The sequence below is a fragment of the Mercenaria mercenaria genome, chromosome 1 (assembly GCF_021730395.1).
Source record: "Mercenaria mercenaria strain notata chromosome 1, MADL_Memer_1, whole genome shotgun sequence".
NCBI classification, from domain to species: domain Eukaryota; kingdom Metazoa; phylum Mollusca; class Bivalvia; order Venerida; family Veneridae; genus Mercenaria; species Mercenaria mercenaria.
Window position 1 is genome coordinate 115,664,640 of NC_069361.1, and position 17,576 is coordinate 115,682,215.

Below are 17,576 nucleotides of genomic sequence, written 5' to 3' on the forward strand. Positions count from 1 at the left end.
CACGACTTTGAAATACTTTAACAAAAATGTTCCTTGGTTGACCTGTACCAAATTCCTTCAGATCATTTTGTTCCGTTAAAGACCTGGCCAACACAGGGTATGGCTAGTTTTCCTTATATGGCTATATGTAAAACTTTAAAAATCTTCTTCGAAACTGCTGGCCCAATTTTAAAATAATTTCACAGCAATTTTCCTTAAGTGCCCCTTTACTAAATTCCTTCATATAATTCTTTTTAGCTCATGGTTAGCTTTTGTGACCACTCAATGTCCATCGTGCAGTGTGTGTCGTCCGTCATCCGTCCGTTAACAATTTCTAAAAAAATCTTCTTCCAAAACCACTGGGCAGAATTACACCAAACTTCATAGGAATGATCCTTAGGTGGCCCCCTTTCAAAATTTTTCAAAGAATTGAATTCCATACAGAACTCTGGTTGCCATGGCAACTGAAAGGAAAAACTTAAAAAATTTTCTTGTCCAAAACCACAGGTCAAATATGTTTAAACTAAACCACAGGTCATAGGGCTTTGATATTTAGTATGAAGCATCATCTAGTGGTCCTCTACCAAGATTATTCAAATTATCCCCCTAGGGTCAAATATGGCCCGGCCCTGGGGGTCACGTGGTTTACATAGACTTTTATAGGGAAAATTTTGAAAATCTTCTTGTCCAAAACCACAAGACGTAGAGCCTTGATATTTGGCTTGTGACATTATCTTATGGTCCTCTTTATAGATGGTTCAAATTATGCCCCTAGGTTGAAAAGAGGCCCCGCCCCAGGGGTTCCAAGTTTTACATTGACTTGTATAGGAAAAATATTTAAAAATCTTCTTGTCTGAAACCACAAGACCTAGGCCTTTGATATTTGGTATGTAGCATTGCCTTGTGGTCCTCTATCAAAATTGTTCAAATTATGCCCCTCTTTGGCTCTGCCCCGAGGGTCCCAAGTTTTACATAGACTTGTATAGGAAAGAACTTAAAATCATCTTGTCTGAAAGTTCAAGGCCTAGGCCTTTGATATTTGGTATGTAGCATTGCCTAGTGGTCCTCTACCAAGATTGTTCAAATTATGCCCCTTGGGTGAAAAGAGGCCCCGCCCGGGGTCACTTGTTATATGAGTTATATAGGAAAAAATACTTCAAAAATTATCACATCATATTTCCTAGACTGTTTAATTATAATTACCTGATGACCTAAAGTAGGGGTCATTTGACTGTGACCTTGACCTACTTACCTACTTTCTTGTTTTTAGCTCACCTGTCACAAAGTGACAAGGTGAGCTTTTGTGATCGCGCGGTGTCCGTCGTCCGTGCGTGCGTCCGTCCGTAAACTTTTGCTTGTGACCACTCTAGAGGTCACATTTTTCATGGGATCTTTATGAAAATTGGTCAGAATGTTCATCTTGATGATATCTAGGTCAAGTTCGAAACTGGGTCACGTGCCATCTAAAACTAGATCAGTAGGTCTAAAAATAGAAAAACCTTGTGACCTCTCTAGAGGCCATATATTTCACAAGATCTTCATGAAAATTGCTCAGAATGTTCACCTTGATGATATCTAGGTCAGGTTTGAAACTGGGTCACGTGCCGTAAAAAACTAGGTCAGTAGGTCTAAAAATAGAAAAACCTTGTGACCTCTCTAGAGGCCATATATTTCACAAGATCTTCATGAAAACTGGTCAGAACATTCACCTTGATGATATCTAGGTCAAGTTCGAAACTGGATCACGTGCCATCAAAAACTAGGTCAGTAGGTCTAAAAATAGAAAAACCTTGTGACCTCTCTAGAGGCCATATTTTTCATGGCATCTTCATGAAAATTGATCAGAACATTCACCATGATGATATCTAGATCAAGTTCGAAACTGGGTCACGTGCCGTCAAAAACTAGGTCAGTAGGTCAAATAATAGAAAAACCTTGTGACCTCTCTAAAGGCCATATTTTTCATGGGATCTGTATGAAAATTGGTCTGAATGTTCATCTTGATGATATCTAGGTCAAGTTTGAAACTGGGTCACGTCCGGTCAAAAACTAGGTCAGTAGGTCTAAAAATAGAAAAAGTTTGTGACCTCTCTAGAGGCCATATATTTCATGAGATCTTCATGAAAATTAGTCAGAATGTTCACCTTGATGATTCTAGGTCAAGTTCGAAATGGGTCACGTGCCTTCAAAAACTAGGTCAGTAGGTCAAATAATAGAAAAACCTTGTGACCTCTCTAGAGGCCATATTTTTCATGGGATCTGTATGAAAGTTGGTCTGAATGTTTGTCTTGATGATATCTAGGTCAAGTTTGAAAGTGGTCACGTGCCGTCAAAAACTAGGTCAGTAGGTCAGATAATGGAAAAACTTTGTGACCTCTCTAAAGGCCATATTTTTCATGGGATCTGTATGAAAATTGGTCTGAATGTTCATCTTGATGATATCTAGGTCAAGTTCGAAACAGGGTCATGTGCGGTCAAAAACTAGGTCAGTAGGTCTAAAAATAGAAAAACCTTGTGACCCCTCTAGAGGCCATACTTGTGAATGGATCTCCATAAAAATTGGTCAGAATGTTCACCTTGATGATATCTAGATCAAGATTGAAACTGGGTCACGTGCCTTAAAAAACTAGGTCAGTAGGTCAAATAATAAAAAAACCTTGTGACCTCTCTAGAGGCCATACTATTCATGGGATCTGTATGAAAGTTGGTCTGAATGTTCATCTTGATGATATCTAGGTCAAGTTTGAAACTGGGTCAACTGCGGTCAAAAACTAGGTCAGTAGGTCTAAAAATATTAAAATCTTTTGACCTCTCTAGAGGCCATATTTTTCAATGGATCTTCATGAAAATTGATCAGAACATTCACCATGATGATATCTAGATCAAGTTCGAAACTGGGTCACGTGCCGTCAAAAACTAGGTCAGTAGGTCAAATAATAGAAAAACCTTGTGACCTCTCTAAAGGCCATATTTTTCATGGGATCTGTATGAAAATTGGTCTGAATGTTCATCTTGATGATATCTAGGTCAAGTTTGAAACTGGGTCACGTCCGGTCAAAAACTAGATCAGTAGGTCTAAAAATAGAAAAAGTTTGTGACCTCTCTAGAGGCCATATATTTCATGAGATCTTCATGAAAATTAGTCAGAATGTTCACCTTGATGATATCTAGGTCAAGTTCGAAAGTGGGTCACGTGCCTTCAAAAACTAGGTCAGTAGGTCAAATAATAGAAAAACCTTGTGACCTCTCTAGAGGCCATATTTTTCATGGGATCTGTATGAAAGTTGGTCTGAATGTTTGTCTTGATGATATCTAGGTCAAGTTTGAAAGTGGGTCACGTGCCGTCAAAAACTAGGTCAGTAGGTCAGATAATGGAAAAACTTTGTGACCTCTCTAAAGGCCATATTTTTCATGGGATCTGTATGAAAATTGGTCTGAATGTTCATCTTGATGATATCTAGGTCAAGTTCGAAACAGGGTCATGTGCGGTCAAAAACTAGGTCAGTAGGTCTAAAAATAGAAAAACCTTGTGACCCCTCTAGAGGCCATACTTGTGAATGGATCTCCATAAAAATTGGTCAGAATGTTCACCTTGATGATATCTAGATCAAGTTTGAAACTGGGTCACGTGCCTTAAAAAACTAGGTCAGTAGGTCAAATAATAAAAAAACCTTGTGACCTCTCTAGAGGCCATACTATTCATGGGATCTGTATGAAAGTTGGTCTGAATGTTCATCTTGATGATATCTAGGTCAAGTTTGAAACTGGGTCAACTGCGGTCAAAAACTAGGTCAGTAGGTCTAAAAATATTAAAATCTTTTGACCTCTCTAGAGGCCATATTTTTCAATGGATCTTCATGAAAATTGATCTGAATGTTCACCTTGATGATATCTAGGTCAGTTTCGAAACTGGGTCATGTGCGGTCAAAAACTAGGCCAGTAGGTATAAAGATAGAAAAACATTGTGACCTCTCTGGAGGCCATGTTTTTCATGAGATCTTCATGAAAATAGTGAGAATGTTCACCTTGATGATATCTAGATAAAGGTCAAAACAGGGTCACGTACCTTCGAAAACTAGGTCAATAGGTCAAATAATAGAAAAACCTTGTGACCTCTCTAGAGACCATATTTTTCAGTGGATCTTCATGAAAATTGGTCAGAATTTTTATCTTGATAATATCTAGGTCAAGTTCAAAACTGGGTCACATGAGCTGAAAACTAGGTCACTATGTCAAATAATAGAAAAAACGACGTCATACTCAAAACTGGGTCATGTGGGAAGAGGTGAGCGATTCAGGACCATTATGGTCCTCTTGTTTAAGATACAGCCTTGAAATTTCGATGACATACAGTTTTGCACACCAGTCTTAAAACTGACTTTCAGTGACCGTGAATGTGACCTACTGACCTACTTTCTTAATATTTTAGCATCAGTTTGACATTTGAAACATGTAGCTCATATTACTCAGGTGAGCATACAGGGTCATCATGACCCTCTTGTTTCATTAAAAACCATGAGGGCAGAGCTAGTTTTCTCATTGTGACATCTGAAATCTGACTGGATTTGAAAATAATTTGAAGGAACTGCTTTTTGGGTGGCCTCTACCAAATTCCTTCAAGTCATTTTTAGCTCATCTGATTTTTTTTGGGGAAAAAAAGGTGAGTCATTGTCATCACTTGATCGGCGTCGGCATTGGTGTCGGCGTTGCCTGGTTAAGTTTTATGTTTAGGTCAGCTTTTCTGCTAAACTATCAAAGCTATTGCTTTGAAACTTGCAACACTTGTTCACCGTCAGTATTTGACTCTGTACAGCAAGAAACATGACTTCATCATGCTTTTTGCAAGAATTATGGCCCCTTTCGGACTTAAAAATATCAGATTTCTTGGTTAAGTTTTATGTTTGGGTCAGCTTTTCTCCTAAACTATCAAAGTTATTGCTTTGAAACTTGCAACACTTATTCACAATCAAAAGCTGACTCTTTACAGCAGGAAACATAACTCCATCTTGCTTTATGCAAGAATTATGGCCCCTTTTAGAATTAGAAAATCAGATTACTTAGTAAAGTTTTGTGTTTTAGTCAACTTTTCTCCTTTACCATCAAAGCTCTTGCTTTAAAACTTGGAGCAGTTATTCACCATTAAAAACTGACTCTGCACAGCAAGTATTGTAACTCTACATTGCTTTCTGCAAGAATTATGGCCCCTTTTGGACTTAGAAAATCATTTTATACAGAGGCAAAAAAATTAGATGAGCGTCTGCACCCACAAGACGATGCTCTTGTGTTTCGTTAAAATTCATGACTGCCAGGAAGTGGGGCTAGTTTCTCTTCAAGGCTGTACGTAAAATTTTGGAATCTTCTCTCCATACCAATACCCAGATCTCTATATAATTTGGGATAAATGGTTCATGGGCAACACTCGATCTTCAGAATTCCTCCAAGCCATGTTGATGTGTCAAAAAACAACATGACTGTCAGGGGGCAGTGCAAGTTTTCTTAATATGGCTAATTGGGAAAGTCCTGGTCTGATTTGAATATTCCTCGGGTGACCCGTGCTAGATTCCTTCAGATCATTTATTTTCGTTAAATTGAATTTTGACAGATTTATGCCCATTTTTAACTTAGAATTTTTTGGTTAAAGTTTTTGATAAAGTCAAATATCTCTGTTACTGTCACAGATTTTGACTTAAAACTTGAAATGGTTATTTACTATCACAGTCTTCATCAGAAGAAACAATCCCCATAACTCTGTTTGAATTTTGAAAGATTTATGCCCCTTTTTAACTTAGAAATTTTTGGTTAAAGATTTTGATAAAGTCAAATATCTCTGTTACTATCAAAGCTTTTGACTTGAAACTTGAAATAGTTATTTACTATCAAAGTCTGCACCAGGAGAAAAATCCCCATAACTTTGGTTTGAATTCTGACAGATTTATGCCCATTTTTAACTTAGAATTTTTTGGTTAAAGTTTTATATAATGTCCAATATCTCTGTTACTATCAAAGCCAGCGGCTTGAAACTTAAAATAGTTAATTACTATCAAAGACTACACAATAAGAAACAATCTGCTTAACTCTGATTAGAATTTTGACATATTTATGCCCCTTTTACTGGCAAAGCTCTAAGTCTGAGTCAAGCACTGAGAAAAGTCGAGTGTGCTGTCTTACGGACAGCTCTTGTTACTGGAGTTATGGCCCTTAATTTGACTCAGACTTAAAAATTGTCTTTGAACTGTTCCATACTGAGGTAGAATAGAAAAGAATTGAATAATACTTCATTTTACTATGGCAGTCATAGTGAGAGGGCATGATGAATTGTTTGAAAGATCATCACATCTGCTGAAATCTTGAGGGACTGCTAGGGCTAAAAATACAAGAAAAACTTTGAAGGACTTATTCTCATGAACTGCTTGATAGATATTCATCAACCTGGTCCGATAGATCATTATAAGATTCTCTCTGTATTGTCATTGTAACATCTTCTCTCAGATCTGTTCTAATATGAGCAGTTTGTCCCTTTATAGGGCTAACAGAGCTAATTATAGAAAAAAAAACATTTAAACACTTCGTCTCATTAATTGTATAAAGATCTTCATCAGTGTTGGCCTGTAGCATCATTGTAAGGTCCTTTCTCAAATTCATTCAGACAGGAAAAGGTTGGGGGCACTTGGCGCCTTGAATGAGCTGCCAGAGCTAAAAAAACAAAAGAAAAAATATTGAACAAATTCTTTTTATGAACTGCTTGGTGGATCATTATAAGGTTTTCTCTTGCATTTATTCCATTGGGAGCTTTGTGTCCCTTTTAGGTGCAACCAGAGTTGAAAATAAAAAAAACATTAGAAGAAGTGCTGAATGAATTTTCATCAAACTACTTCTGTACCATCATGGTAGTATCCTCTCTCAAATATGTTTCAATCCGGACACTTGACTCCTTTGAGGGTCTGTTGGAGCTCAAAAAAAAAGCAAAATATTTAAATGTGTTCTTCCTCAAGAACCTGCTGTGTATTTTGATCAAACTTAGTCTGTAGCATCATAATTAGATTCTCTTTCAAATTTGATCAAATTGTGATGCTTTGTTCCTTTTGGGGGATGAAAGTTCAAAAAATAGAAATACATTTAGACAACTTCTTCTTGTGAACCACCTGATATGTCCTCATCAAACTCCACATAGCAACATTAAAAGGTCCTCTCTTTATCTTGTACAAATGTGGGCACTTTGCCCTTTATATGGAAATTAGAGCTATAGATAGAAATAATTCTAATCAACTTCTTCTCATGATACTTGGGCTGTAGTATTCTTATAATTAAGTCTTCTATTTAATTTCTTCAAAAAGCGACACTTAGCCCCTTAAAGGGGACACTAGAGCTAAAAATAGAAATGACTGTATATGACTATTCCTTGAACTGCTTGGGGGAGCTTCAATAAACTTGGATCAGTAGCATTTTTGTATGGTCTTCCTTCAGGTTTGTTCAAATAGGGGTACTTGAACCTGTTTTTAGCTCACCTATCACAAAGTGACAAGGTGAGCTTTTGTGATCGTGCGGTGTCTGTCGTCCGTGCATCCGTGCGTGCGTCCGTAAACTTTTTGCTTGTGACCACTCTAGAGGTCACATTTTTCATGGGATCTTTATAAAAATTGGTCAGAATATTCATCTTGATGATATCTAGGTCAAGTTTGAAACTGGGTCACGTGCCGTCAAAAACTAGGTCAGTAGGTCTAAAAAAAGAAAAACCTTGTGACCTCTCTGGAGGCCATATATTTCACAAGATCTTCATGAAAATTGGTCAGAATGTTCATCTTGATGATATCTAGGTCAAGTTTGAAACTGGGTCACGTGCGGTCAAAAACTAGGTCAGTAGGTCTAAAAATAGAAAAACCTTGTGACCTCTCTAGAGACCATATATTTCACAAGATCTTCATGAAAATTGGTCAGAACGTTCACCTTGATGATATCTAGGTCAAGTTCGAAACTGGGTCACATGCCTTCAAAAACTAGGTCAGTAGGTTAAATAATAGAAAAACCTTGTGACCTCTCTAGAGGCCACATTTTTCATGGGATCTGTATGAAAGTTGGTCTGGATGTTCATCTTGATATCTAGGTCAAGTTTGAAACTGGGTCACGTGCGGTCAAAAACTAGGTCAGTAGGTCTAAAAATAGAAAAACCTTGTGACCTCTCTAGAGGCCATATATTTCATGAGATCTTCATGAAAATTAGTGAGAATGTTCACCTTGATGATATCTAGGTCAAGTTCGAAAGTGGGTCATGTGCCATCAAAAACTAGGTCAGTAGGTCAAATAATAGAAACACCTTGTGACCTCTCTAGAGGCCATATTTTTCATGGGATCTGTATGAAAGTTGGTCTGAATGTTCATCTTGATGATATCTAGGTCAATTTTGAAAGTGGGTCACGTGCCATCAAAAACTAGGTCAATAGGTCAAATAATAGAAAAACCTTGTGACCTCTCTAAAGGCCATATTTTTCATGGAATCTGTATGAAAGTTGGTCTGAATGTTCATCTTGATGATATCTAGGTCAAGTTCGAAACAGGGTCATGTACGGTCAAAAACTAGGTCAGTAGGTCTAAAAATAGAAAAACCTTGTGACCTCTCTAGAGGCCATACTTGTGAATTGATCTCCATAAAAATTGGTCAGAATGTTCACCTTGATGATATCTAGGTCAGGTTTGAAACTGGGTCATTGCCTTAAAAAACTAGGTCAGTAGGTCAAATAATAAAAAAACCTTGTGACCTCTCTAGAGGCCATACTTTTCATGGGATCTGTATGAAAGTTGGTCTGAATGTTCATCTTGATATTACATAGGTCAAGTTTGAAACTGGGTCAACTGCGGTCAAAAACTAGGTAAGTAGGTCTAAAATTATTAAAATCTTTTGACCTCTCTAGAGGCCATATTTTTCAATGGATTTTCATGAAAATTGATCTGAATATTCACCTTGATGATATCTAGGTCAGTTTCGAAACTGGGTCACGTGTGGTCAAAAACTAGGCCAGTAGGTATAAAAATAGAAAAACCTTGTGACCTCTCTAGAGGCCATATTTTTCAATGGATCTTCATGAAAATTAGTGAGAATGTTTACCTTTATGATATCTAGGTAAAATTCTAAACAGGGTCATGTACCTTCGAAAACTAGGTCAATAGGTCAAATAATAGAAAAACCTTGTGACCTCTCTAGAGACCATATTTTTCAATGGATCTTCTTGAAAATTGGTCAGAATTTTTTATCTTGATAATATCTAGGTCAAGTTCAAAACTGGGTCACATGAGCTCAAAAACTAGGTCACTATGTCAAATAATAGAAAAAACGACGTCATACTCAAAACTGGGTCATGTGGGAAGAGGTGAGCGATTCAGGACCATCATGGTCCTCTTGTTATGTTTTTATATTAAACATATTTGAATTTTGTAACCAGACATGGATCAAAATGTCATTCATTTATTCAAGATCATATAGTATATGATGTCAGGTGAGTGACTGAGGGCTACTATGGCTGTCTTTTTTTGTGTAATTTCCTGTTTTCTGTATTGCTGATCAGCAGTTCTTAAGTCACTTGTTTCAGTTGGTCCAATGCTGCTGTCAGTTTCAGAAAGAACAAAATTGAAAACAAAGAAAGCAATTGTCTGAAGATTAATTGTTTTAACAAAGTGTCACATCACACTTTGAACAACTGCTACAATACACAATTCTGATATAACACACTGAGATAAGTAACCCACCAGTGGAGCTTCATAATACTTGAAATATTTCCAGCTTAACAGCCATTAAAATTTCATATATAATTGATGTAGACTTGCATTTATAGGTAAGGCCACACCAAATTAATTTCTTGGTAATTGGAATTTTTCCAAAAAATTTAGGAGAGGACGAGCGAAATAAAAATAAAAATATTTTTTTGGATTTCACCTATTTTTGGAGTGGGCGAGGAGCGATTTGGAGAAAAAAAACAACAAAAAACTTTGTCACAAAAATCAACAAGCACTTCCAAAACATATCGAAAAGGCTTGGAAGACCATAAAAGAACCAAAGATCCTTACATACAGGTTTAATGACAAACTGTCTCAAAAATACATGGCAGCCACTCAACAACTGTTTCCAATATATCTTTATGTTTACCAGGATGCGCTACATTGTAATATGAAATGTAAACAAGCTTAAAGAGTCTACAGGTGGGTACAAGAAAATCTGGCAACTTAACTATATTTCTAGTGTATAGAACGAATGTGTTGGCTAAGTTTGCATCCTAGACAAACCAGTGCCCTAGCCACATAAACAAAGGGTATCTCTTTGGATTCTATGTCACTACATAAGAATAAGAAAGTTGTTACTCTCATGCAGTATATAGCAGAAATCGAAGTTATGTCAACAATACTTTATTTCTTACCAGTTATGAATTATGCTTCTTGCTCTACATAACTTTTGGAATAGGTGAATGTGCGGATGTCAAAGGCTTAAACCCTAAATAAACTCAAAAACATGTATTTTGCAAATGTCAGATTGTATTATACAAACACATGTATATATTTCCATTGCTCTTACTCTATTTGTCCTAAGAATGTGCAAACAGACTTGTTCAGTTCTATCACTTGTTTTTGCCCATTTTTGGTCTCGTGGTAAGGTATGCACATCATTGATTCATCATGGATTCATGGACTGGGTAGGTAAGAGAACTTAATTCTACTCTTGTGTACAAAGTATTAAAATGTCTGAATATTTGATACAAGCCGTGTTTTTTTTTTACGACTAAGAGATTTTGCGAAATTGGCAGTTTGTTAACAATACCTACTGCCTTGCTGAGATATTTGTAATCGCAACAAATTTGTGATGATAGAATCGTTATTACCATAGCTGTCTGAAACAGTTACTGTATGTATCACACATACAGAATCAAATTTCCATGATGTAACACTGAATTTGTAGTCCAAATCGAATTATACCACCTATTCATGATTTAACTGCTACCCAGTTTTGCTGATACATGTGTATAATTTTAAGGATCACAGCAAAACCTTTGTTCTTATCACCAATTATTATTAGACGACACTGTTTTAAATAATGAGATATTGATGTTCCTCTTGAAAAGAAAATGACTCGCAAAAAATAATGACCTTTCCAAGATTTATTTACACAATCTTAACTGTCATATCGGCTGTCAATTTTGCATACTGGTGCAATACAGAGCCTAAAACATGTTCCCCTGCACCCAATTGTATAAAGCTTGGTTAAATTTAACCAGTGGGTTAACTGCTGGTTTAATTATCAATTTGTTTAAAATTCTGGTTTTCCTATTGTACAAAACTTTGGTTAGATTTAACCAGAGCAAGTTTCTGATTAAATTTAACCAACCTCTCATACTGGTTAAAAGTTCAAGATACGAAATGTCTGCCTTTATACCAAAAGCCAGATGACTAGACAGTTTAGACGAATAAACAGACAAACTGACGACTTGGACAATGAGGAACTTCGACAACGCTGAACATATTTGGATCTGATAATTTGGACAGATTGCAGGACCGCATTGGGGATCGACTTCGACATGGGATGAATCGGAATTGTTCTTTGACTATACGACAGCAAATACTCATCGCACTCAGATTTTTTGCATCTGGGTGCTTTCTGCAGTTGATAGGGGACACATTTGGTGTCGACATTACCACTGTGTCCCGGACTATTACCAGTGTGACAGACGTTTTATTTTCTCTGAAGGACGAATACTTAAAATTTCCAACGACGGATGACGAAAGAAGGACTGTTCAACAGGGATTTTATAAAATCAGACAATTTCCCGGCGTTGTTGGTTGTGTAGACGGCACACGTTGGAATAATTTCTCCGCCGAAAAATCAAGAGGCAGCTTACATAAACAGAAAACGCTATCATTCAATAAATGTCCAGGCCACTTGTAATCATCGCGGTATGTATACTGTTGTACTGCACAATAGTTGCCCCCCTTTCTAACAGGGGTTCCCTATTGGGGTTAAAGTGTTGAAAGAAAACTTTTATTATACAATTAAAACTAACTTCATTTCATTTATGACTGTGCATAAGTTGCTGAGTGGTATTGTTTACAGTGTAATTCTTCTTAAACAATTGTTGTCAAATGGGAAAATTCACATCTATCTATGATGTATTTATTAAAATGAGCCATGCCATGAGAAAGCCAACATAGTTGTTTTGCGACCAGCATGGATCTAGACCAGCCTGCACATCCACGCAGTCTGGTCAGGATCCATGCTGTTCGCTAACAGTTTCTCTAATTGAAATGGGCTTTGAAGAGCCGCAGTACTTAATATAGTTTCAAATTGACAGTGACGTAATATTGTATAAGGCCAGGACACAATTTGTTGAATGTCTAAATGTATTAAAATTAAAATAATATGAGCCGCACCATGAGAAAAACCAACATAGTGTGCAGTCTGGTCAGGATCCATGCTGTTCGCTAACGGTTTCTCTGATTGCAATAGGCTGGTCTGGATCCATGCTGGTCGCAAACACACTATGTTGGTTTTCTCATGGCGCAGCTCAAATTTATAGCAACATATACACAGCTGAGCTTAGACCGCATTTCGTTTCTACAGTGTAAAAGTTAGCCTATCTATGTTTTAAGAACCGAAGGCGCTATACTGAAAAAGATTGACTGAAGAAGTTTGGAGATTATGTTGTTAACATACAATAATTCAGGCATTGCCATAATTGTCTACATATCATCTTAAAGAATAGCAGTATTATACCAGTCATGATTATCAGAATGATTTTCACGCAGTTCATGTGGGACAGAAAAGTATGTCACTAGGTTGTGGTGGGTCTTAATGATCATAATTTATACATGTCCATAATGTTTTTTGCTCCAGAGGACTCTTGGTTTCTTTGCTGCTGAAGCTTCCATGTTTTGTTTTGTCTTCTGCCTTGACAAGTTCCGCGGAAATTACGTCACCAGAAGCATCAAAATACCATATATGACTGGACGGATTGGTTAAATTAACCAGTGGTTAATTTTATCCAATTTGGTGAACTAATTTAACTTTAACCATTTGGTTATCTTGGTTTATACAATTCGGTAACCAAACTGGTTAGCTAACTAGAATTTGTTAAAGATAACCAAAGGTTAGTGTTTAACCCAGGGTTAATTTAACCAAGCTTTATACAATTGGGTGCTGGTGTTTTAATGGAAAATAATGATAAAAAGTATTGAATTTTATTACTTCATGCCGCTTCACAGTGAAAAAAATGCCCGCTCTGAAATTTTGAAACCAGTCTGCAAAAACTGGAGCGAGCGGAAGCTGATTTAAAAAAAAAATTTTTTGATTTTGAAAAAAAAATGGAGCGGGAAATCTGTTGACCAAGTAATCAAATCAGTGTGGCCTAACACATATTTATAGGTAACACATTTGAATTGTAAATATTGTCTTATACTCTTGGCATTAATAAACTAGCTTTTTGTACATCATGAGGAAATTTTCTTTTGTAGAGAAATATATGAGGCAAAGCTATCAGCAGTATGCCAGAGACACATCAAGAAGTTCACATTGTTTTGCACAGATTTGTGTTCCACATGTATGGCCTTAGTGGAATTGTCATAGTATAAGGTAAGAATACCAGGTATGTACCCACTGAAAAAAAATTGTGTTAACGAATCAATATGGCCCTTGTCTCATGTGATGCGAGTGATGATGGGGAACAACTATTATAAGAGATTAAGTGAAATTGCAAGAAAAAGGTAACAACTTAACTGCTTGACTGTACAATGTATTTTGTGCTATCCTAGTCTCTCTGGTATCGACTTCCGTGTCCGCAGCTTAGTTGTTAAAGTTTTCTTGCAGTTTCATTTTATCTGTTATTACTGAACGGTTTTGCTTCAGGCTTATAATAGTTGTTTGCCATCATCATCCACATCGCATGAGACAAGGGCCATAACTCTCACACCAATATTTTTATCAGTTATTCTCCTATTTAATTTTAATTTAAAAAATTGAGCATTTTCACCCAATTTCAATTATTACTAATTTAAAATTAAATTTTGATTCAGACTTCTCATACTTGTTTCTCATCATCACCCATATCATATGACACAGAGTAGGCCTACTTTTCTATGGCAGGAATATAATTAATTTAGTCTACTTTCATCAGATATATATATTATTATTATTATTATACCAGATTTATATAGCGCCCTTTTCATGATCAAATACGTTCAAAGGCGCTTTACATAGTTCAAATGCAACCACACAGGGTGCATAATTCATCCTCTACTAGTACAGACACAGAGCAATCTGGCCAGCATTATTGGCTTCATATCCTTTTGGCTACCATAGCAGACTAATGCGTACTATAAAAACGGGGGTCGCTATTACCGCTATCATACACCGACTGACTACCGCAGACGCCTAAAACGTACCATCAAAAAGAGGGTCCACACTACCGACATCGTACAGCATAGGACTACCGGAATTTTTTAATTTTTCTTTGTATCTCGGGGGAATTTGAATGCTTTTTATTTATTGCAGAATTTCATCTGAAGTGTAAACTTTCATTTATGTTATAAACAAAATGGTATGAAATCAGTTAAACTAGTAAGTTAAATCATTCATATGACATACTAAATAATATTACGCAACAAATTAAAGGTGTCCACTAAATTTAAAAACAAAATCAAACGTCTCGTGCGCATTGATGTTCTAAAATCATTGTTATCGCAATTTGTTGATAAGAAAATCCTTTTCAGGCAATTAAGGGATCATTACTCTCCAAAATACCCATTGGTTTTGATGGTTGCTTGTCGCGGGAATTACCAAACTCATTTAATAAAATTTAATTAATTACTCATTTCTACGCTACGGTATTTAAAGCTTTTTTACTACGTCTGCATTATGCGGCTCCGGCATTCTAGAAGTCTGAAAACCACGGGTCTGCCACTGATGCGTTTTGTAGACTTTTCACCAATAATTATTACTTGCACTGTGGCACTACGGTAGTTCTGAACTTTTTCCAGTAAAATACAAAATTTCACTGTGGTAATCAGAAATAGTGTACATTTATACACTACGGCAGTAATATTTTAAATTGTTATTGCACATGGAACATACATATATACACTGTGGTAATTCTCTACAGAACGCTTCATCGTTTTTAAGCCGCAACGGTAATATATATATATACACACTTCGCTTCTTCCAGTTGCATACTAGACGTGTGTAAATTTATCCACTATGGAAGTATTGTACTTTTCAAATTTAAAACTCAAACTTTAGGTAAGAATGCATTTAAATTATCCCAAAGTACACAGTGGTAATTTTGACTTTGAGCTCCATGCATGCATTATGCATTATAATGCATGGAGACTCTGGAATGCTTTATAAATGGTACAGTATTCAGTATTTCACATGTGCCTTTGTATACTCATTATATTAATTTATAGCCCTGGTCCGTAGGGTAGGAGATACATTCATGCATTTGTAATCTCTCAAACCTCTCGCTGACGGAGGATCACAGGTTCGGGCTCTGCTACTGACTAGGACATTTTTATGTGAGAAAGTAGGCAGTTACTTACGGACTTTGGCGTCTAGTACTGGTCTTTCCCAGGGACGAAGGTTAGGTGAACTGGCTGCCTGATATAACTGGAATAATATTGAAAATGGCCGTAAATCCAAACAAAAAATAACTCTATATTTATGTACTCTGATACTTTGGCAAATTGGCAATTGTCTTCAAGATGTAAAATCATCCTTGCGCAGTTTTAGCAATTAATTCTAACTTATCGACTCTATGTGTAGACGGAGGGGGGGGGGGATGGGGGCATTTAGGGTAATTAGCATTGTTAATGACGCATAGAAAGATAAAATGTCCAAAATTCAGTCTGATAAACATGTCATCGGTAGAACTGTTTAATAAGTTAGTTATGTGTCTATAGTTAATATGCTCGGTTGTATGATTATTTTTTCTATACCATATTACAATGTATCAAAATTCACAAGAAGCCAAACGTTATGAAACATGTCTTTCTTGAATTTCAAAACTTTAACTCTAAACCCCTTTTCCCTTGAGACAGCTCATATTAGAAAAGTATATTGCATGTGAAAATTAATTATCAAAAGATGAGTCAATCAAACTCTCATTTGTACTAAAAACCGTACATATACACACACGACGCATAGTAAAAATATGTACACCATGTACTATTCTCACTAATCTGAAACACTGTCTGTTTCTTTCTCCAGTTTGTGCTTAGTGTCCGCTAGTCAGTCATTTCTTCTTCGTCGATTTCCCAGATGATTCTGATGGCATTTCACGGGGTGTTTCTATTTAAATATGTACCTTCCTGGATGATTTTTGCAACCGTTATGTAGCTTAATTGAAGGAAGGGATTTCTTATTAAAATGTAGTAATAATGAGCAATGATAAAACGTATCAAATTATAACATTAGTGATTTGCATTGGTTATATATACAAAATGTACTAAAATAATCGATTTTCTGGAGTTTCCAATTTCGCTCTTGTTGCCATAAGTTTTACGGCATTTCGGATTGGAGTCTGTATGGACTTGTCCTTAGCTATCCAGTTCTGGACGCACATCATGATATGGAAAAAGCATTCCTGAAAGTTTATTTAAGATCAAGGGATAAACCTGAAATAGTGACAATATTTTTATGTTAGCAAGACATTTTGATTTTCAACTACAATTATTGCACAACTTATCTGGAACTGGCTTTTGTACTTAACGGCTGAATTTCTTGAAACATTTAATCCTGTACTAAAAAGATTAACCTGTTATGAGCAGTTGAATATATAATGCAATAACAGACTTTTCCTCTTCTGGCATGCTTAAATGTTTCAAGAAATTTGACCCAGAGGGATAATTTGAGTACATTTTTGGATTTGTGCGACTTGTTGACTCGGACCTAGTTTATATACATTGAGTATAAGAAAGTACGTTCACTTAACATAGCAATGACTCAATAATACCATGAAATTTTTAAAACTACTCATAAGATCAATATAACTTTCTAATAAGAAGATTATTGTTATATTGTTATACCTGTGTAAATTGTCTTTACACTGCTTACAACCAAATGATGACGTTGGTGTTCGAAGACCACCGGCGGTCTTTAGTTTCTTCATACTGCAAAACTGACAAGCATTTGTTCGCCCTGACATTGAGATAATTTCATGTGAGTCTGCAAACTCTCGGTCAATGGTATCAACGACCTGCGTTTGTTTGGGTTTCCTAATTCTTAAACGGCCATACTCTAGCTACCATGTTTCCATCTTTGATTTGATGTGTCATATGCTGTCCTTTATTCATTATTTATTACATTATTCCTGCTGAAACATCTTTCTGTCAGACTAATTTCTGTGGTTTCAAATCATATGGCCAGAATTTCCGCCCTATATTAAAAGACCCACAACGATGGGTTGAGCTGGCAAGGAACGCCTGTGCCAAAGGGATGTGTCCAGAAACACTATACAGTTCAACCAGATGTTCAACAGCCTTTCTCGTTAGTCCTACTTCTTTTTTTTATACGCCTGTTTGAAAAACGGGACGTATTATGGGAACGCCCCTGGCGGGCGGATGGGCGGGTGGGC

General features: G+C 36.4%; 1 long non-coding RNA gene across 18 annotated transcripts in view; it reads left to right on the plus strand.

The window, feature by feature from the left end:
• The window catches only part of LOC123526188 (uncharacterized), a 102,934-nt gene that overhangs the window by 41,712 nt on the left and 43,646 nt on the right, over positions 1–17,576 (plus strand). For 16 of the 18 annotated variants that reach the window (XR_008366732.1, XR_008366726.1, XR_008366731.1 and 13 more), the window contains one exon: positions 13,465–13,582. This is a non-coding gene — a long non-coding RNA (uncharacterized LOC123526188). Of the gene's footprint in view, positions 1–13,464; positions 13,596–17,576 lie in introns of all 18 variants that reach the window. The other 2 variants (XR_008366728.1, XR_008366735.1) reach the window with 1 other exon arrangement.